Below are 23,063 nucleotides of genomic sequence, written 5' to 3'. Positions count from 1 at the left end.
CCCCCTCGGAAGGTATTCGCTCCAGGCTGGGTGCATGGTGAGACTCAGTTTAATGTCAGGTGCCTCTTCATTTAATAATCAAGAAAGAAACCACTCAACTCCATGTTTCAGAATTAAGTGTACTTTTACTGATTACAAACGATGAGAAGCAAAGCAAAGCTGAGTCTGAGTAAAAAGCCGCAAAAGCAATAGATATCATGTATGATTCAATCCCCTCCCCTTGGTACCCCAGTTCATAGTCCAATCATAATTCACCCAACTGTCAGGTGGGAGACATCTTCGAAAATAATCAGGATGGAATGCTGGACAGTTGGCCTCAGCGGGAAACTCCCTTCTTCCACATGCGCAGAGAGATGGTCAGAATAACTCCTAATAACAATCCTCCAGTACAGACTGATTTACCTCCCAAATACCATGCCCTCCCACCCCGTTTCAATGGCAGCCAAAAGCAGCAGTAAGGCAGAGGCTGGCACATCCCCAAATACCTGGCCTTCCTGTGTCATGTAGACCTCGTACACAATCTCCCAAAACAGAGACATGACATTCATTACTCATTTACCTCCCCACAGGGGGTATTGATACCAATATCCTGTTTCATTTGTTTTAGTTTGGTGAAGCAAACAGAACAACTAATCTTAAGGGTAATCATTCCTTTTTCCCATTCCACATGGTGAAGAAACTTTTAATACCCAAATAATCTGTCTAGTTGTCAAATTCTCTTTTATTCCCCCCTTTGAAACTCTTCCGCCTTTTCAGGAGGAGTTTCACAATTTTCTGTACCCATTATTCTCTCATATTCCCACATTGCCATCACCTGTGTCACTGCCTCCCTTTTTGCTAATAATGATAGGCTGTTAGTTATTGTTTTTATGAAGATGGGGAGAATGCATGGGATGATGATACAACCTGCGGCGATTAAACCTATTAGAGCCACTATAGCTTGCAGACCAGGCAGTTTAGGGAACCATCCACTAAAGATCTCTTTAAATTTATATCCACTCCATTTCTGGTCAGCATTATGAGTGAGTTGTCTCATTTCAGTGGTCAATTGTTTAATGAATTTTCCTGTTTCATCAATTTGTAAACAACAATTAGAAAGGTTAAATTTTCCACACACACCTCCCTCCTTAGCCAGGATATAATCCAGGGCCAATCTATTTTGGTATACAGCTATCCTGAGTTTGTCGGTGGCTTCGGATAATATGTTTAAGGCCTTATATAACATTTTACCAGCCAGATCCAACACTGCTTGTAATCGGATAATTCTGTTTAACATATAGATAGGTGTCTGGTATCCATATGACCCATCCTCTGCCCAAGTAGCTTACCAATACTTACAGACTATTCTTTCCGAGTCCCAACCATCAGTCTTTTCATACTCAGCCAACTCTTTACAGGGGAAATTGGAAAATGCTGTTTCCATGTCCCTTTTATGCCTTTTCAGGCCTACCAGGTCATAAATGGGGACTCCCAGTACCTGCCTGGACTGGATGGGTAATAGGAAGAAGGAGAGCTTGATCCACCCAAGAATACAGGATCCTGACCAATTCCCTGGTAATCTCTCATATGCAAGGTTGCCACATATCCAATACATATTATCTGGGGCAATCCACACTTCTGATTTACTACCCAGATAATGAAGTATGGTGGTATCAAATTTTTCAGGCTCTGTTCCATTATTGGGTGATGTCCAGAATTTATATTCCTGGTCCCAGAGCCCTAAACATATGAGGTCTCTCACCGGTACACTCTGGTTTCTTATAAAACAGTTCCTTCCCACTAGGTTGGTTGACAGAGTCCAGAAAATACCAGCAAAACGAGTTCTGGCTGTGATGTTTCCTTCTCTAAACATACTATTAAATATCTGTGGGCTAGCTTCCAAGGCTTCCCATGGCCACTGTTCTCCCATGTTCGTACCCCCACACACAAAACAGTTCTTTACAGTCAGTGTTTTTGCCACTTCTGCCATTTCCACAAATAAGTTATTTGCCTTGGCACTTATTGGGAGCGGGTCTTCCTCCATCTTTCTCAGGTTGTCATATACTGACCAGCCCAGGGACCTAATTTGTCCATCATATACCCTCTCCATCCTCACAGTTAGATAAGTTAAGGGATCTATTCCTGTTCCATCGATCCCCAACCCGTAAACCTTTAAGGACGGATGGTTCCTGTATATTTCCAACCTGACCCGATTGCTATCTTTTTCTTTAGTGAAATCACCTAATCCCGGGCACCCCCGATATCCACCTCCAGTATATTCACAAACATATTCCCATCCTGCACATCGCACTGAGCCTGCGCAAGGTAGCCATTTTTCATGTCTAGCAGTGACCCAGCTCGTGTCTGTCCCACACATATACTTGTGATTCCCTTTGTATGCTTCTTTCCACGAATCAGATTCACACCCCACTTTTCCTGGTTTGCCTGTTGATCGATTGCCGTGCAAGCATTGAACTCCAACATTATCTTTTCTTTCCCTTGTCTCAGGACAGTAGTGTGATTGACGTATGCATACAGACCTTCTATCTTTCCATTATAGACTTGACCAAAGCTGTATACAATGTGACATTCAGTCTCTCAGGGGTTTCAGGTTTATAACAGATCTCTTTTCCCTCTAACTTACACAGAGTGTACATGACCCCATCTTTCTGGCATGTTTTTCCCATAGGTTTACATTCTTTCGGGGCCTGGGTGTGATAGACTAGGGTGGTGACTGTAGCCACACCCTGTCTTGCCTGAGTAACACACTGTTTGCAGTCATCAGGTCCCTGCTTGTACAAACTCTTAACCTCTTGGCGTCTTCGGTCCCCATGATGGAATTGATGCAGAGCAAGGGCTACTAAGGACAGATTTTTCTGTACTTTACACAACCCCACCCACCCTTTCTTTAGCTGAAAAGAACTAATTACTCGCCCAATCACAAAGAAAGGGGGTTGGCCACAATCCATGGCCATCAAAGGTAATCCGGTGGGAGTCTAGAGGTGTCCGCATATTCCAACTCTAAATAGCCTTCCTATTTGTTTACATATTTCAGAGGTTCCAGATCCCATTTCCATACACATGATAGACATGTGCAAATCAAACCCTCTAAGGTCTTCACAAGGCTGGGGCCATCTATCTTCCCAATATGCAGGATTTATCCTAAGTACCTTGTTAATTCCATTATCTATTTTCCCCATAGGTCACTAAAAAGAACCCTGTGTCCAGAACCCCATTCACCTAGGTTTTCAATATATATATCACCATACCCCCACCACATATTGCAAACTATTACTATAAGCGTTATTATAGTTCTTAAATCCATTTTTTCCTCGCTGTGCATAGAAGACCAGCTTCTGGAGTGGTCTAGCAGAGCATCTTCAACACTGTGTGCAGGGAACCTATTGCCGGTAAGGTTCAGCACAGTGTCCTTTTAGATGATGTAACCTGGTCTGCTATTTGCATTGGATCTGGAGTACCAGGGGTTTATCTGTGGATTGCACTTCCCACTGGACCGGGTCGCTTTGGGTTGCTGCCTTTAGCCTGGTCCAGTGGATCCACGATTTAGACTCCAGCACTTTCACTGCAAGGGGAGAACACATGACCACCATATATGGCCCTTTCCAATTAGCCTTAAGGGGTTCATTTTTCCAATGTTTTACCCACACTCTATCTCCGGGTTTAAAGGGATGACATTTTGTGGTAAGTACAGGTGGCGTTTGTGCCCCTGCGTATTGTTTTATTGCTTCAAGTTGCGTATTTAACCCCTGTAGTTTTTTGATTAATTCCCTATTACCTATTCCCCCCTTATGGGATAATTCTGGCCATCCTGCAACTTCTCTTCTTAAAATCATTGGAGCCCTGCCATACATCATCTCAAATGGGGATAAGTGATACTTCTTACGAGGGGCTGTCCTTATATTGTATAGGCCCAAGGGTAGTGCATCCACCCAGCTCAAATGGATTTCTATGCATATTTTGGTTAGTTTGTCTTTTAGGGTTCGATTAACCCTTTCAACTTTTCCTCCAGACTGGGGGTGGAAAGCACAGTGGAACCTCCACTGTATTCCAATTGCCTTGGCCAATAGCTGATTGGTCTTATGGACAAACTCTGGACCATTGTCCAACGAGATAGCAGATGGGCAGCCATAGCGGGGAATGATTGAGTTTAGGAAGACCTTAGCAACCTCCCTTGCCTGTTTAGTGGAGGTGGGAAAAGCCTCCGGCCATCCGGTAAATGTGTCCACGATTACCAATAATGCTTTATAATGTTTGCATCGGGGCATGTCAGTAAAGTCCATAGTTACCATGTCCATGGGAATGGTGCCTACAGGTTGAATCCCTGGGGGCAAGGTAGGACCCTGCCTTGGGTTAGTAGAAGCGCACGTTGTGCATTGCAGGGAGGCCTTGTTGGTCAACGCATGGACACCATCCAAATAATATTCCCTAAGGATGGCCTCAGCAAGAGCTGATTTACCTAAATGCAAAGTCCGGTGGGCCTGTTCTACTACGGTCCATGCTAACAAGTGTGGTATATATGGTCGGCCGTCTGGAAGAATATACCACCCTCCTTCAATTCAGCTTTGAAATCATGGATTGCCCTTTGAACTTCCAAGGCTGAGTAGGTGGGAGTTGCCATGGTAGGAATGACGCCTACATCCATTACTACAAAGACATTAAGGTGTGGGGTTGGTTCGTGTCTGACCGCGGCTTGGTGAGCCTCTGCATCTGCCTTCCTATTACTGATGGCTATAGGGTCTGAGCCCCTTTGATGCCCTTTACAGTGTATTACCGCTACTTCTGATGGCAGCATCACCGCTTGAATAAGGTGTTTGATCAAATGTCCATGTTGGATTGCCTTTCCCGTTGAATCAGTATACCCTCTCTCTTGGTAGAGGGCGGCATGAGCGTGTAAAGTCAGGAAGGCATACTTGCTATCAGTCCACAACCTTTTGCTGTCAGCTAACTCTAAGGCTCGGATAAGTGCCCACAATTCAGCTACCTGAGAGCTCCATCCTATGCCTAGAGGGCCACTTTCTATAACTTCGTCAGAGCTAACAACTGCATAACCAGCCTGTCTCTTGCCCTCAAACATAAAACTAGAACCATCTGTAAACCAGTTATAGTCCGCTTCTGATATGGGACGGTCCACTAAATCTGGCCTACAGGAATACTGCTGTTCCAGAGTGTGTAAGCAATCATGTATAATGGGTTCAGCCTCTAGAGGGTTCAGGCGATTTGACATAGTTAGACTAACTTGCGGGTTTTCAATCAACATTGCTTGATACTTAAAAAGTCTTGAGTTGCTGATCCACAAGTGTCCCTTGTTTTCAAGGATCGATTGAAGTGAGTGCGACCAACACGGGACAGGAAAAGGTGAGTTTATTAGATTCTTGCAGCAACGCAGCCACCCCAGCTAGGACTTTTAGGCAGTGTGGCCATCCTTGGGCAGGTCCATCTAGCTGCTTGGAAAGGTATGCAATCGTCCTTTGCCAGGAACCCAACATTTGAGTCAGGACTCCTACTGCTATGTGAGTGCATACATCTACATATAAGTTAAAAGGTCTATCCAAGTCAGGTAAGCCTAGAGCTGGAGCTTGGCCAAGGGCACTTTTAAGCACTTTAAATGCCTGTTCCTGTTCTGTTTCCCACACAAAGGATTCGACCTTCGCCCCCCTTGTTGACTTATATAAGGGGGCTGCTATTACTGCAAAGTTCGGGATCCACAGTCGACAAAAACTAGCAACTCCTAAAAATCCTCTAAGTTGCCTCCTATTTCGGGGTGCTGCCATCTGCGTAACAGCAGCTTTTCATTCTTCACTTAGGATCTTTGGCCTTGTGAGATGTAGTATCCCAAATATTTGACTTTCTCCTGTACTAACTGGGCCTTTGTTCTAGACACACGGTATCCGGCATCTTGTAGAAGTAACAGAAGGGCCTTAGTATTGTCCCAGCAGCTGTCCTTGTCCTTCCCTGAGACTAGGACGTCATCTACATACTGTAATAAGACATCACCCTATTGGCGTGGGACGAAATATTGGAGGTCAGCACCCAGGGATGTACTGAATAAAGTTGGCGTATTCTTAAAGCCCTGTGGAAGTCAGGTCCAAGTATATTGGGTGCGTCTTCTGGTATTCGGGTGTTCCCATTCAAAGGCGAATAATGGTTGGCTAGCAGGGTGTACTGGGATAGTGAAAAATGCATCTTTTAAATCCAGTACTGAGAACCATTTCGCTGTAGGTGGTATTGTGCTGAGCAGGATATAGGGATTTGGTACTACCTGATGTAAGGTGACAGTGGCTGCATTCACTGGTCATAAGTCCTGTACCGGGGGATAAGTACCATCAGGCTTTTTAACTGGCAAAATGGGAGTGTTCCATGGTGACCGTATTGGTCGTATGATGCCAGCTTCCAAATATTTATTAATTAGTTCATGAATAGATGCAGTGGCTGCCGGAGTGTAATACCTCTGTTTTATCCTCACTGGCACTGCTGATGCCTTCAATTCTATTACCACAGGGTTTTGGTACTTTACACATCTGGGGGGGTTATCTCTGGGGACTTCAAACTCTTGCCATTTATTATCACCTGAAGCTATTTCTTGTACCACCATCAGTCTCCAAGTATGCTCAGGATGGTGGTCCAGTGTTAATTGATTGCCTTCTGGTGTGAAGGTGACCGTTGCTCTTAGTTTAGTTAACAAACTCCTTCCCAAAAGCGGAATAGGGCACTCTGGCATATATAAGAATTGGTGTTGCAGAACAGTATTCCCTAGTTGACATATTGCAGGCTTAAGAATCGGTCTTCCCAGAATTTTTCCGGAGACTCCTTGAATTTGCATCTGTCTTCCAGTAGGTGGTGCTATTGCCTTATTTACCACCGACCGGCTGGCTCCTGTATCCAGGAGGAAAGTTGTATCCTTCGGGATTGGGCAGCCTATAAATTCATTAAATCAAATCAAATCAAATCATTAAATTCATTAAATCAAATCTCCCACCCGTATTTTTACCAAGGGCTCGGGTGGTGGGTCCTCTGAGCCCTGACTCCTTCAATCAGACCAATCCATTTCCGCTAATGCTATCAACTCCCTTGTTTCCTGTTGACCTACTCTTCCCCCTCTGGCTCCATACCTTCCCCGTCCTCTAAAACTCTGGCCCCTTTGGGCAGCTGGAGGCAATACTCTGCCTCTTCCTCTGAATCCTCCACGTCCCCTAGTCCCCATATGCCGTGGGCACTTTCGTTGCCAATGTCCCTCTTCCTTACACAGAGCGCATTGGTTAGGTCCTAGTGAAGTTCCCCCTATAGCTGCCACGAGAAGCTCTGCTTTCTTATGCATTCTAATGTCTCTTTCCCTCTTCTCAATTTTATCCCTGTTTACATAAACCTTTCTAGCAATCTCAAGTAATTGGGTAGTGTTCATCCCTAACACTCCATTCTGCTTCTGAAGTTTCCATCTGATATCATCTGTGCTCTGGGTATGAACCTCTCATTTAGCATAGTTAAATTTTGGGGTGCACGTATGTCAATCTGGGCGTACTCTTCATAAGCTGCCACTAACCTTTGAAAAAAGGATTCAGGACTTTCCTGTGGTTCTTGAATAATAGTCGCAGGCTTAGAAAAGTTTACAGGAGGTTTGCCTGCTCGCTTTAAAGCTTCCATTGCCAGAGTTCTATATTCCACTAATTGGGTCATATGTACTGGGTTATTCGCATCCCATTGAGAATCTTGTTCTAACTCTTCTTTCATTTATATTTGCTGGGGTCTCATTTAGGAACCGTTCCTTCAGAATCTTATTTCTTGCTGCTCTCCATTTTTCCCTATCTTCGGGGGTCAACAATGTTCCCAACAGCTGCCCAATGTCACCCCATGTCAGAAGGTGGGTCTGCATGATGGTTTGGATCAATTCAATCACTTCCCGTGGCTTTTGTGAGAAAGGACCATAATGTTGTTTCCAGTTAAGGAAATCAGTCCCGGTAAAAGGAGTATATTGAAAGACTAATACCAATTGTGCCTGGTTCTGTTCATCTATGATTCTCTGGTCCATTTGTCTCAGTGGAGCCATCAAGGTGACTTGGTCAGTTTTACTTCTAGTTCTTCCCGCAATTGGGGATTTCTGGACTGTGTCAGTTTCTGTTTTTAACGGGACTGATGCCTGACAGGACCTTCCCTCAGGGCTGATTCACACACCAATGGGGGCAGCTGGGGCAATTGAGCATAGTGGGGGGCATAAGAGAGAGGACAAGCCTCCTCCTCTTGGCCTCCCGTTAAAACTGCTGCTTCTCCCTTTCTTATATTTAAAATTTTCTGTTTTCTGGCAGATTCTAAGGTGCGATTTACACAAACTCTCAGCATTTCAGTTTTGCACTTCTTAAGCCAATCTGACTTTCCGCAACTGCAATTTGCCATTGATCAATATATTGGTACTGATCTGGATGGCCAGTTCCCGGGTTTGTTACAACTTGATGGACTAAGCTTATAACCCTAGGATCCAGAGTTCCCTCTGGGGGCCATCCTACACCAAAAGTGGGCCATTCTGACTCACAAAATATTTTAAAATTAGCCTGGGTTGCTGGGGGGTCCCCATAATCCCCATTATATGTTTCTTAAAATTCTTCAATATACACTGGAGGGGTGTCCTCGGGACACTACCTCCTCCCCCCATGTTCTAAAACACTACCACTGACCCACGGCGCTGGACACTTGACAGTCACCAACGGAAACTGCAGTGGTTTAACCTCCCACACAACCTAACACGGACTTCTTTAGGATCGACATCCCGAGTCCAGGGTGGTGATCAGGCACCCTCTTCTACTCTTAAGCAGAGTAAGTACACAACACTATATTATACTTGCCTGCCGGCAGGTCTTATATTCCCTCTCGTCCTGGCCAGGATTTGTTCAGATTTTCTCCTTTCCCTTTTCACACAAAGAGTCCTTGGGCTGACTGGGATTTCCCTCGACGGTGAAAGGTGTCCTCCCCCGATCCTCCGAAGCAAGAAGCCTCGTGGCGCCAGAGGTACCCGGGGCTCGGATCCTTCCGCCGGCATGGGGTCCTGGTCGTCCGGAGCGAAAGATCGCCTGGTTGTCCCACTCTGGGTTGCCAGAAATGTAGCAGAAAATGAGACAAGACCAGCTCTTTGTCAGAGGGAGAGGTTTATTTGCGCAAAGGTTCAGGAGTGATTGGTCAAGCAAAATCTGAACCCCGAAGGGCAGTTGTTTACAGTCTTTTATACTCTTAGCCAACTTATCGATCATCCCCAAATACCTGGCCTTCCTGTGTCATGTAGACCTCGTACACAATCTCCCAAAACAGAGCCATGACATTCATTACTCATTTACCTCCCCACAGGGGGTATTGATATCAATATCCTGTTTCATTTGTTTTAGTTAGGTGAAGCAAACACAACAACTAATCTTAAGGGTAATCATTCCTTTTTCCCATTCCATATGGTAAAGAAACTTTTAATACCCAAATAATCTGTCTAGTTGTCAAATTCTCTTTTAGTAGCCTACACTTTTTGATTTGGTAGGCATACTTGAACATTGAGAACATGTGAATATTCCAGTGGTGGGTTTCAAACATTTTTAGAACCTCTTCTGTAGGTGTGGCCTGCTTTGTGGGAGTGGCTTGCTGTCCATGTGACTGGGTGGGAGTGGCTTGGCAGTCATGTGACCCAATGGGAGTGGCTTGCCGGCCATGTAACTGGGTGGGAGTGGCTTGCGGTCCATGTGACCGGGTGGGAGTGGCTTGGCAGTCATGTGACTGGATGGGAGTGGCTTGCTGGCCATGTGACTGGGTGGGAGTGGCCAAAATGATGTCACTTAATTCTTTGCCTCAATGGATGATCTACAAAAAGATATAAAAAAGGAAATTTATTATTTTGTGTACTTACTACTTAAATAAGGTTAGCAGCTCTCCGATGCGATGGATGCAGCAGGGAGCAGGCAGGTGACAAAGCAGCAGGTAAGCTGGACTGAAGGGACAAGGAACAACTGGGTCAGGTAGGCCCGCCACCTGGCAGGCTTAGCCAGCCAGGTGAAGCTGGTGTCTGGGGGGGGGGAGCGGGGGGTAGCAGGAAACTCCCTTTCAGCCATGTGGCATATGGCAGCTCGCAGCTTTTGCAAGGGAAGGCTTGAAGGCCTTTCCTCATGAAAGCTGCAAGCTGACGTACGCTAGCCTCCCACCGCCTCTGCCACCCACCTCCTTTCGTCCATGTGGCATACACCAGCCTCCTGCCACCACCACGCCCCTTTTGGCCATGAAGCATACGCCAGCCGGCAGCTTTCGTGAAATCTGCGAGCTGGTGTATGGTAGCCTCCCGCTGCTGCCGCCTCTCCCCCTCATGCTTAGTTGCTTACCTGAGGGAAGCAGCAAGCTGCTGGAAGGCGAAGCGAAGCAAAGGGAGAACCCAATCAGCAAGCACGATGTGACAGCTGCTCAGGATGTTGGCCGTTGGCACTGCACTTTTAAATGGATGTTGGAGGCAGGCGGGTCAACTCCAGCCCACTCACTGATTGGCTGGACTCCAGCCAATCAGTGAGAGGCGGGCTGGGCTAGATTAGTGCGGACAGGCGGGGGAGCGAGCAAGCTGCGAAGGAACGGGTGGGGCGAGCGAGTGACAGAGCTGGGGCAGGCATTCTGGAACTTACTTCTGGGTCCACCGGTGGAAACTCTTCTAACTGGCACGGTAGATTTGATGAACCTCTTCTACCGAACAGAACCGGCAGGAACCCACCTGTGGAATATTCTCACAAAATGGCTGCTAGGAAGAGGCTTGCCCATTCACAAATACCGGTAGCTAATACAAGGATGTAGCCTCCTAAATTTGTGACTGTGATTAAAGTAGCCTATATGTTTGATTAAATAAATAAAATTAAAATTCACCAGTAATTTATCAAAATGGTACTGTCAGCCTCTGCTTTGCTATCGCTTCGGCTACCATGAAACGGGGAGGGAAGGCATGGTATTTGGGAGGGGTTACTCATTGTGCTGGAGGAAGGTTCTGGAGTTCACTGGCTGATCGGACTACGCATGCGTGGGTGTTCCCGCCTGGACTAACGGCACCGACATTCCATCTTCGTGATGCCTTTTGAAGTTATCTCACACCTGACACTTGGAAGAATTATGATTGGACTGGACCTGTGATGCCAAGAGGTGGGGAATGGGCTATTCTATATATCAATCACTTTCGCGCCTAAATAATCAGACTTCGCTACGCTATGCCTTTAATCATTCTTAATTAGTAAAAGTACACTTCATTTCCACACATGGAGTCTCGTGGTCTTTCTTTCCTAATTAATTAATGGAGAGGTGCTGACAGTTAGCGAAGTCTCATCAACACCCTACCAGGAGAATAAAACCTTCCGTGGGGGGTGAAAACTACAAGAAGAAGAAACAGAGAAAATGTCTTCGCACGCTAGCGATGAAGAAATTGAAAAAGACACCACTGATTTATTATTACCCGAGAAGTTGGCTGAGCTGGAAATAACGGGCCCTGCGACACCCCCCCCCCCCGTTGGTCCTTGTCTGTGGGACAAAGAGAAGATAGTGCAAGCTGGGATGCTGGCGTTACCAGACGGAAACATCAGGAGAGGCCGTTTGAAGTGGGGCCCGAACGAAGACCCTGGGAAAGAGATCAGCCTGAAACCTTGGAACAGAGGTACTCTGGGCAAAGATTCAGGGAGGGAGAAGAGGCCGAGAGGGGATGGGAGCAAGAAAACCCACGGGCAGCTTCACCCCCCCAGCCAGGGGTGCTGCCAGGCCAGGGGCCCCACCCCCCAGAAGACGCAGAATGGCTAAAGTCCCCCCCCCTAACTGTAAAGTATGATGGAAATCCTAAGAAGCTGGGTTTTTTCATTATGCAAATTTATAACTTCATGGAAATTTATGGGCCCGATTTTGAGTCAGACGCCATGAGAGTGCGGATGATATTACTTGCTTTGGAAGACGAGGCCACTGACTGGTGGATGGGTTTGCATCAGACCAACTCCCCCCTCCTGAGGAATTTTAATGCGTTTATGGAGGCGTTCAAGAGACGATTTGATGACCCCCTGACTGAGAAACGCGGTAAACTGAAATTTATGACCCTCACGCAGGGAGATAGACCGGTGACTCAGTACATTCAGGAGTTTCAACACCTTTGTAATTATATGAGAGGATGGAGTGAGGAAGCCCTTTTGGATAAATTTGCTTTGGGCTTGGATGAAGACATTTATCAACAATGTGTTAATCGCCACCTTCCTAAGCGCCTTGCAGTTTGGTTTGAAAACGCAGCTGACATTGAACTTGATTTAATTAGACTCCGATGTGCAAAGGAAGAGAGGGAGAAGGAAAGAGAAAAAGCAGCGAGATCTTCCCCCCCAACCCACAAACCCCCTTTCGGAGTGAAAAGCGAGAGGTGCTGACAGGTACTTATCACCAAATCTACAACAATTCCTTTCAGTCGGGTTTCAGGTCTGGTTACAGCATGGAAACTGCTTTGGTCGCGCTGATCCGTTCTAGCCACCCCCAGACCTTGGACCCTCGCAGGCCCATAGAAGAGGGGGGGGAGATAAGACAGTCCCCCGCATATCACCTATATACCACCTATGGACTGTTGTTGGCTGTTGTTTTGGACTACACCGTGATCTGGAGGGGGTGAGATTGCAAAGTTACCACTTGTTTCAAGCTGGTGCTTATGCCCTTCCCCCCTCCATCTGCAGCCACCTCACCCAACACAGACTTACGAACCTTGGCCTTTGGGATTCTTCTCGGGACTTAGAAGAAGGGAGAGGGGCAGAGTGCCATCATTCCATCTACCCTCTATTTTACAATCGCCCAGGCAATCACGGTTTTTTTTGGACCTTTGACTTTGGGTGCTTTTCGGGACCTGAGGAAGGGAGAGGGGTGGAGCAGCTCTCCCTCCTCTTTCCACACCACGGACTATCTTAACCATACTTGCGCAGTGCTCTGCACATTTTAGGAATGTAGTGTGAATGGTGTGCCTGGCTGATGTTTGTACCCACTTTTTTAACCCCATATTGTTGTATTTTTTGTGTTTAATTAACATACGTGGGGAATGCATGGATGAGTGGCTGTGTATGTATGAGAGGATTGAGAGTACAGCCTGGCGCCCCCTCCACTGAGTACTATTGCAGAAGTGGTAGGGGGCCCAGGCCTACCTCCCGTCCCAGAATGAGTGACAAAAATCGCCTGCTGGATTGAGCGGAGGCTGTGGGAGGGGATACGGGGTCTACAGGTGCGGGGGTGGGCTGGAGCATTACGTTCACTATGGGGAGAGGCAGGTACGACGGAAACTTCAGGACTAGCCATTACCGGGGAAGGAGGGTTCGCTACATCACAGAGATCCCTCCTTCCGGTCCTGATAGTTCCACTCCAGGGCCAGATGGCGAGAACTGTCAGGGCCCTGGTCTCAGGCTGTTGTTGCTAAATGCCAGGTCTGTGGTTCACAAAGCTCCCCTTGTCCGGGACCTAATTTTAGACGAGGGGGCAGACCTGGCATGTATTACTGAAACCTGGCTGGGCCCGGAGGGAGGGGTCCCCCTCACTGAAATGTGCCCAGAAGGATTTCAGGTTCTTCATCAGCCGCGACCCCAGTGAAGGGGTGGGGGAGTGGCTGTCATCATCCGAAGGTCTTTAGTTCCTCATAGGATCCCTGCTCCGGAGCTTGTCGGGTGTGAGTCCCTGTTGATGAAGTTGGACCTTGGTGGTGAAGTGGGTCTATTGCTAATGTACCTACCTCCCAACAGTGTCGCAACAGCCCTCCCCTCGCTCCTCGAGTCAGTAGCCGAGTTGGCGGTAGCGTTCCCCAGACTTATGGTTCTGGGGGATTTCAACCTGCCTACACTTGATGAACGCTCTGACGGGGCGCAGGAGTGCATGGCTTCCATGACAGCCATGGACTTGACCCAAGTAATTCGGGGTTCGACTCATTCAGCAGGTCACACGCTTCACCTCGTATTCCTTTCGGAGCAGTGGAGATGTGATCTAGAGTTGAAGGGCATTAAAACCTTGCCCTTGTCTGATCACTTCCTACTGAGGCTTGACTTTCAGAAATCAATCCCCCACTGTAGGGAGGGGGAACCAATTAAGTGGTTCCACCCCAGGCGCCTGATGGACCCTATGGGATTTCAGACGGCGCTTGGAGAAATACCTGACACTCGTCCACAATCCGGTGGAGTCCTTAGTCACTGCCTGGAATACAGCGGGGGCGGGGGCTCTAAACCGGATTGCGCCTTTGCGACCTCTCCAAGGCAGCGGATCCAGGAGGGCCCCTTGGTTTACCGAGGAACTCCGGGAGATGAAGCGCCAAAAGAGACGCCTAGAGCGCCACTGGAGGGCCAGTAAATCTGAGTCAGACCAAGCACTGATGAGAGCCTTTATCAGAGCCTATCTCGTGGCAATACGGGCGGCGAAATGTTCGCATTTTGCCGCCCTTATTGCATCCGCTGAATCGCGCCCAGCTGCCTTGTTTAGAATAACCCGCTCCCTCTTGAAAGGGAGGGATGCGGATGACCCTTTACAAGGTAGAGCTGAGGAATTTGTCCAGTATTTAATGGATAAAGTCGCTCGGATTCGGACAGAGCTGGACTCCAATTGCACGGTACCAGCCGAGGTACCGGGGGAAGGTCTTGAGCATACTTTATGGATTGAGTTTCAACTTGTCGCTCCTGAGGAAGTGGACAAGGCCATGGGAGTGGTGAGTGCCTCCACCTGTATACTGGACCCGTGCCCCTCCTGGCTGGTCTCAACAAGCAAGGAGGTGACACGTGGCTGGATCCGGACGATAGTTAACACCTCTCTCCCGGAGGGAATTTTCCCGCCCCTCCTAAAGGATGCGGTGGTGAGACCCCTCCTGAAGAAACCATCTCTGGACCCAGCCATTTTGAGCAACGATCGTCCAGTCTCCAACCTGCCCTTTGTTGGGAAGGTTGTTGAGAAAGTGGTGGCCTCTCAACTCCGATGGTCCTTGGATGAAACCGATTACCTAGATTCCTTTCAGTCGGGTTTCAGGCCTGGTTACAGCACGGAAACTGCTTTGGTCACGTTGATCAATGATCTCTGGCAAGCCAGGGATAGGGGTCACCCCTCTATCCTTGTGCTCCTTGACCTCTCAGCGGCTTTCGATACCATCGACCATGGTATCCTTCTGCGACGGTTGCGAGAGGTGGGAGTGGGAGGCACCGTCCTTCGGTGATTCTCCTCCTACCTCTCGGACAGGTCGCAGTCGGTGTTGGTCGGAGGGCAGGGGGCCAACCACAAGGCCCCTCAACTATGGGATGCCACAGGGTTCGGTCCTGTCCCCCCTCCTATTTAACTTCTACATGAAGCCGCTGGGTGAGATCATACGCTGGCACGGGATTAAGTACCACCAATACACGGACGATATGCAGTTGTATCTGTCTGCCTTGTGCCAACTCAGCGAAGCAGTAGAAGTGATGTGCCAGTGCCTGGAGGCTGCTAGGGTCTGGATGGGAGCAAACAAGTTGGCACTCAATCCAGACAAGACCGAGTGGCTTCTGATGTTCCCTCCCAAAGATTGGCCAATTATTCCATCTCTCAGGCTGGGGGGTGAAATTATACGCCCCTCAGAGAGGGTCCGCAATTTGGGAGTCCTCCTGGATCCCCAGCTGACTTTAGAACACCATTTGTCAGCTGTGACCAGGGGGACCTTTGCCCAGGTTCACCTGGTGCACCAATTGCGACCCTACCTGAATCGGGAGGCCCTTCAGACGGTCACTCACACCCTTGTGACCTCAAGACTGGATTACTGTAACGCGGTCTACATGGGGCTGCCCTTGAAGAGTGTTCGAAGACTTCAGTTAGTCCAGAACGCAGCCACGCGAGCGATTGTGGGTGCACCTAGGTACACCCATGTCACACCTATCCTCCGTGAGCTGCACTGGCTACCCATTAGTCTCTGGACCCACTTCAAGGTGCTGGTCATTACCTATAAAGCCCTACATGGCATCGGACCCGGGTACCTGGGCATCGGACCTGAGAGACCGCCTCCTGCCAATTACCTCCCATAGACCAATTAGATCTCACAGGTTAGGTCTCCTCCGGATTCCATCTGCCAGCCAATGTCGGCTGGCGACTCCCCGGGGGAGAGCCTTCTCTGTTGCAGCTCCAGCCCTTTGGAATGACCTCCCCATGGAGATCCGGACCCTTACTACCCTCCCGGCCTTCTGCAAAGCCACCAAGTCCTGGCTGCTCCAGCAGGCCGGGGGGCTTGTGAAATATCCAGCCCCACAGAAACTGTGAATGTTGCGTATTTTAAAGTGTTGTTTTTGTCTATTTATCCCCCTTCCCTTGTTTATTGTGAGCCGCCCGGAATCCTTCAGGAGTGGGCGGCATACAAGACAAATAAACTAAACTAAACTAAACTATACCCTGCAGAACATTGTCTACCATCTCTGTGGTGGTTACCTGAGCACAGGGATGGGATCCTACCGGTTTACCATCCTACCATATTTTATTCCCAACATTATCATCAAATTCTCTGTATATATGAATGCTCAGATCCATAATAAATATCAGTGTGGCCTTTACCAGTGGTGGGTTCCTACCAGTTCGGACCGGTTCGGCTGAACTGGTAGTGGTGTCACTGGAACCAGCAGTGACCCAGGCCTGCCATGCCCCTGAACTGGTCCTCCAGGTGGCACAATAGGTGCTGCCATCTTGTTTTTTGCTTCTGAACCTGTGCAGAGCAATTTTTATTGCACTGTGCATGCACGCACAGTGCACATCAAGTACGTGCACAAAGCGCCCATGAGCAAACCGGCAGTAGTGACTGCCGGAACCTACACCTGGACTTAACTCACATACATATTCATTACTTTTGATTTATACAACGCAAGATTATAAAACCTAATCCTACTGAAAGGAAATTTTGTCCTGCAGTACTTTAGGTATTGATAAAAACTTCAGATGTAGATGCCATACTTAAAACTACTATATTGTTTAGCGTAAATGAGATTTTCCTCAAAAGATACTTGCAAAATTCTATGGTGTAGAACAAGGGTGTCAAATTGGTGGCCATGGGCCACGCCTACCCCAGCTCTGTGAGGGGAAAAACATTGTGATATATCATGTGATGGCAATGTGACATCACAAGTTTGACACCCGTGGTGTAGAAGCAGGGGTGAAATGCTACCGGTTTGGGTCAGTTCGCCTGAACCTGTAGTAAAAAATGCTACCGGTTCACATGAACTGATAGTAAAAAAAATGCTAGAAATCGTGTGGCACAGCTGATTGTCAGAACTTTTAAAAAATCTTTTAAAGCATTTTTAACTATATTTTTATTTCATATAATTTTCTTTTGCCTGAACCAGTAGTAAAAAAATGCTTTAAAAAAGTAAAAAAAATTCTGACAATCAGCTGTGCGACAATCAGCCTTGCCGAGTGATTTATATTAGCTAGAAAGCAGGAAATCCTGCTTTCTAGTGAATCTAAATCATGCAGCACAGCTGTTCCTCCCCTCGCTATTCTACATACCTTTGCAGACTCAGAAAAGGCTTCTTAATCCTCATTTTTCAGCGCTGCACAGTAGCACCTGCAATGTGCATGCACATGAAGCAAACCAGTAACAAACTGAACCAGTAGCAGACTTCAGCATTTTGCCCCATGTAGAAGGTATATATGCAATAGAATATACAAAACAATATATTTCCATCATTTGTTAATAATGTCTGTTTTGTATGCAGACATATTCCAAAACCTTTAAAATGAAAACCAAGAGATCATATTACAATTGAAATAAAAATACCCAACATTTTGCATGAAGCTGTATGAGGATAAACAAACAACATGAGCTATATGAGGAATTCTGTAACATTTTTACTTAAATTTATGAAACAGCTTAATTTGATAGATTAAAAGTAGACTCCAAGCCTTTTAAAATCAATGGAAGCATTGCTTTGATGTTTTTTCTACAGTATAATATATTTTAAAACCAAAAATACTTGTTTGATAATCATCTATGAGCTCATCCTTGTGTTTCTCTACCTGGGACAAAAATATCTCCCTAAACATGTTTAAATTACATCCTCACAATTTTACTTTTGTCCCATTCCTAGCTCATTGTGAACACAGCTTAAAGACATATTTAACTATTATAATTTTAAAGTAAATGTGCTTGACATATGACCATAATTGAGTGAGAAATTATAGTTGTAAGTCATTGCAATCATAAGTTGAGACGTCATGTGACTGGATGTGATTTTTTGATGTTTTTAGTGGTAGGTAAGTGAGCCAGTTTTCCCCAATGGGAAAAAATAATATAAATTGCAGTCATGTCAGTGCAGGATCCTGCAAATGGCTATAAAGCTGAATCAGTTGCCAAATGTCCAAAATGTGATCATGTGGTGATGGGTGTGTGTGTGACCCATTATAATTTGAAAATGGGTCATAGATAAGGTGACCAGACGTCCCGCATCTGGCGGGACAGGCACACCTTTTCATAATTTTTCCCACGTGCCAGGCCGTTCTCAAAAAACCCTGCTTTATTTTGGCGCTCGCTGGCTCCCTCACCCATCAACTGCCGCTAGCTGGCTCATTCCGTTCCCCCATCTATTCTATTCTACACTAAAAATTTAAGCCAGCCCAGCCTGCCGCTCACTGATTAGACTGGACTCCAGCCAATCAGTGAGCTGGCTGGGATGGAAAACTTTAAGCACGCGGCATCCCATCCAGCTCACTGATTGGCTGGAGTCCGCTAAAGCATGCCGCGCGAGTCTCCATTTCATTTCGCCTTCGCCGTTTGCTTTTGCTGCTTCACTGGTGAGTAACCAGTGGGAATCGGGAGGCTTCGCCGCTTTGGGTGGGTGGCGGTGCCCTTTAGCAAGGGAAGGCCTTCCCTTGTGAAGGCCTTCCCTAGGGAGGCCGCGGCTGGCAGTAGCCGCCGCGATCTGGCTCCCCCCCCGCCCAGCCTCCTCCACTAGCCTTTGTCCCTCCACAGTAGGGCGGCTGGGGGGAGGAGACAGCCCTCCTCTCCTTCTCCCCCTTTGCGGAGTTGGGCGGGCAGGCCGTCTCCTCCCCCCAGCCACCCTACTGTGGAGGGACAAAGGCTAGTGGAGGAGGCGGGGCAGGGGGGAAAGCCAGGCCGCGGTGGCTACTGCCAGCCCGCGGCCTCCCTACCCTGAGAGAGAAACCCGGGAGAAGATGCGGGGAGGGGGGAATTCACATGGGGTGGGCTGCAAGAGGGAGTGAATGAGTCTGGATTGCTGCAAAGCAAGTCTTTGGAAGTCTTTTGCGCCAGCTAGAAAAGGTCTTCATATACTCCCTCTTCTTGCAGCACGCCCTGATGCGAAAAACGCCGAGATCAGCGCACTTGGGGCTGCTGCTGCTGCTGCGACCGTCGCAGTGATTTCTGTCAAAGCAAACGTGGGTGCAGCCAAAGAGCTTGTCTGAATGGGGCTGAAGGGAGGGAACCAGGAGCCCAGCAGAGCAAGAGCGCCGCATGCCTGCCATGTACCTTTGCCCGCAAACAAAGCACATCCGTGCCTGCCGACAACTCCTGAGCACGAGAAACGAGCCGGGCTCCCCCGGGAGACCCCCACCCACCCACCCCCAGGCCAGGGGGGCTGCAGGTGGGGGAAGGGCAGGGGGGTGGAGGAGCCACCGCAAGGGCACCGCATTTACCCCTGCACCGAGGCTGGAAACGGCTAAGGCGGCCAGGAAGGTCCGATCAGCCGAGACCATCACTCCGCGCTTCCTTCCCTAAAAATTTACATTTCTGTCAGAGGAAAGGTCACAGTGTTGTGTGGTAGTTGGAGCTTGGAGCACAGCGGAGAGGAAGGAAAGTGGGCGGGCAGTACTGGCTTCCGCGAAGCGGAGCCTTTAGGGATTTAGGGAAAGGAGCCAGCCATGGAAGGGAAGTGAGTGTGCGGGACCGTGTGTGTGTGTGCGCGCGCAGACCAGCCGCCGGGGAGTTGCGTCTGCCTTTGCTGAAGGAATATGTTGCTGCTGTGGTGGTTGCTGGCCTCCCGTTGCCAAACGGCGCCTGGAAGCCACGAGTGGTGGACGCAGCCCTGCCTTGGCAGCTTCTAGCAGAGGACCGTGCGAGCGTCTCTCCCTTTGGCTGCAGTTTCCTTTCCTCTCTCCGCCCGCGGATGCTGTGGCTGATTTTCGCTTCTCCGCCTCTTCCTGGGGATCGTGGAGGAATCTTGGTCTGGCATCATTGAGGAGAACCCGCCATGTGCCTGTTTCGAGGCTCATCACTAGCAAATACCCACCGCTAGAAGATGGGGAGGGTAGCCTGGGTCTTCTCGGGCCAGGATCGGACCTTCCTGGCTGCTTTTGCTGCTGCTGCCACCGCCACTGCTTGGCAGGTTCTCCTCAATGATGCCAGACCAAGATTCCTGGTACACAATAGATTTTGTGACATGGCTGGTCACAAAATTTTCTTGCTCAGAAAGAAAACTCTCACAGCCTCTAGTAGGTGTCAGATGTGGGAAGTCAGGCTCTGCTCTAGTCTCAACCACAAAAACTCAATACAGTAGGTGACTTTGGTTATTCCTCTATCTTCACTTAGCTTAACTCAGAAGGTGATAAAAAATTGGAGGAGATGGCACCATGCAGGCCACCTTGAGTTGGGGTGGGGGGAAGCAGGATATATATTTAATTAATACATAAGGTAATAGCTTGTAATTTCATACTGACATTTCTATTTTTATAAATCTTTGCTCTGTGTATTTATTAGCCAGAGCACATTTATTCCTTTAGAGTACTATACTATTCTGTTCATTTGTCCAATTTCCTCTCCCAGCTTTCATTCAAAAGTTCCTGGTGTACATACACTTTTATCTTCAGAATAAACCTACCTACCTACCTACCTACCTACCTACCTACCTACCTACCTACCTACCTGTCATCTATCTATTGAAAAGTAGCAACAACTGATCCTACATTAGAACAATTGAGGCTGTATATTGAAACTGCCAAGTAGGAGTGTAACAACTTTTTTATTCTATTGATATGCAGCAAACATCATCACTTTAGTGACCAAAGTTACAATGGCATTGAAAAAAGTGACTGATGACCATTTTTCACACTTAGCTACCGTTGCAGCATCCTCATGGTCACGTGATCAAAATTTTGTTTGGCAAGAGATTCGTATTTATGCTGGTTTCAGTGTCCTGGGGTGACCTTTTGACAAAATATAATTTTTTAAATCAAGCCCCCCCCCCCCCGTCAATGGTGTCCCTCTTTACCAATCTGAAAATCTGGTCACCTTAGTCATAGAAACCGTTTAGGGGTATACATAATTTGGGGGTATACAAATCTGAACAATTGTTTTTTTTTTAATTATTTTTATTTTTTATTACACAGACAACAATGGGAAAGGGAGAGGATGGAAAAAGAAAAAAGAAAAAGGGGGGGGGGGAAGGGAAAACCCATCTTCACATATAATATGTCGTTTAATCACAGGTGCATCCCTACTAAGTTTATACATCCCGTATCTCTCTATTGTATATTTGGTAAGCACCACAATAAGCTAGGGTTTAAAAAACAAAAAACAACAAAATAAAACAAGGGAGAGAGAGAAGAAAAATAAAAAAGAAAAAAAGGGTAGGGGGAGGGGGGGAGGCCAAAAAGGGCAAAAAAAGGTCCAAGAAGGAATGGAAAAAAGAAGAGGAAAAAAAAACAACACCATCATCACATGCAGCATGTCGTTTGATTACGGTTGTTTTAACATCTACATCTTCAAATAATGTTTACCATCTCAGATATTTCCTCTAATGTAACTAAAGGTCTCATTTTCCTTCTACAATATATATTCAGTTAACATTAGCATTGTTTTCCCCCAGAGAATATACTTCTATTCATTGTTAATCTTGCATTTCATACCTTCAAACAGAGATCTTATTCCTTCATTATTCAACAAGGCATCGCTGCCTATATATACCAGTTTTCATTTGTTCCCCTGTTAGAATTGCCTTATCAGCAGCGAAATATCATTATAATAAGTTCTTAACCTTATACATTATATCACCAGACCTTATATTAGTACTTCCTTATATCATTGTTGAATTATTTCACAGCATAATTATATCATTTACTTTTTCCAATTAAGACATAAGTGTATCATTTTTCATTTCCAAAATTTTGTTTTTTTTCCCTTAGCCATTGATAAAACAAGTCCCATATCTTATAAAATTGTTCATCCTCTTGCTCTCTAATTTCAAATGTCAATTTACTCATTTCGGCACAGTCCATTATTTTTTGAATGATTTCTTCCTCTTTTGGTATTGTTTCATTTTTCCAGTTTTTTGCAAATACAATTCTGGCTGCTGTTAACACATTTACAATCAAATATTTTAAGTCTTTGTTGTAGATTTCTGGTAAGATTCCCAATAAAAAGACCTCTGGTTTAAAGTCTATTTGTTTGTGTATCATTTTCTCCAACCACATGTGGATTTTAGTCCAGTATCTTTTGGCTTCAGTGCAAGTCCACCACATGTGGTAGTATGAGCCAGGTATCTGGTGACATTTCCAACACTTTTCTGATTTATTCTTGAACATTCTTGCACTTCTGGTTGGGGGTAGATGCCACCTGTAAAACATCTTATACAAGTTTTCTCTATATGCAGTAGACATTGTCATTTTGTAATTTTGAGACCACAATTTCTGCCAATTCTCTAAATCAATCCCATACTTAAAATTTTTCCCCCAAGCAATCATAGTTTCTTTAACTTGTTCTTCATGCAATTTAAACTCCAATAAATATCCATATAGTTTTTTAATTACTTTTTCATCGGTATCTGTTAGAATTTTGTCTAACTCAGTCATTTTATTATAGAGACCTTTAGTTTTTCTATCTTCATTATATCTAGATTGTATCTGTACATATGAATACCAGTTCATTTCCATCCCTTCTTGCTTCAACTTGACTAGATTTGAGCTCACCCTCTGTATTCAATAATTCTATATATCTAACTGTTTGTTCCTTTTTATGTATTATCGGATACGAGAATGCTTCAATTGTTGATGTCCAGACTGGAATTTTTAAATAATGTAATTTTTTAATCTTTTCCCAATTTAACAACAACGCCTCCCTTATATAATGTCTTCTAAAATAACCA

General features: G+C 46.5%; 1 pseudogene; it reads right to left on the bottom strand.

Annotated features, from left to right (window-relative positions):
* Positions 1-2,220: 2,220 nt before the first annotated feature.
* On the bottom strand, positions 2,221-6,592 carry LOC116510732 (annotated as a pseudogene).
* Positions 6,593-23,063: the final 16,471 nt, after the last annotated feature.

This window comes from Thamnophis elegans, chromosome 6, assembly GCF_009769535.1.
Source record: "Thamnophis elegans isolate rThaEle1 chromosome 6, rThaEle1.pri, whole genome shotgun sequence".
In the NCBI taxonomy this organism is placed as follows: domain Eukaryota; kingdom Metazoa; phylum Chordata; class Lepidosauria; order Squamata; family Colubridae; genus Thamnophis; species Thamnophis elegans.
This window is presented reverse-complemented; position numbering and strand designations above follow the sequence as displayed.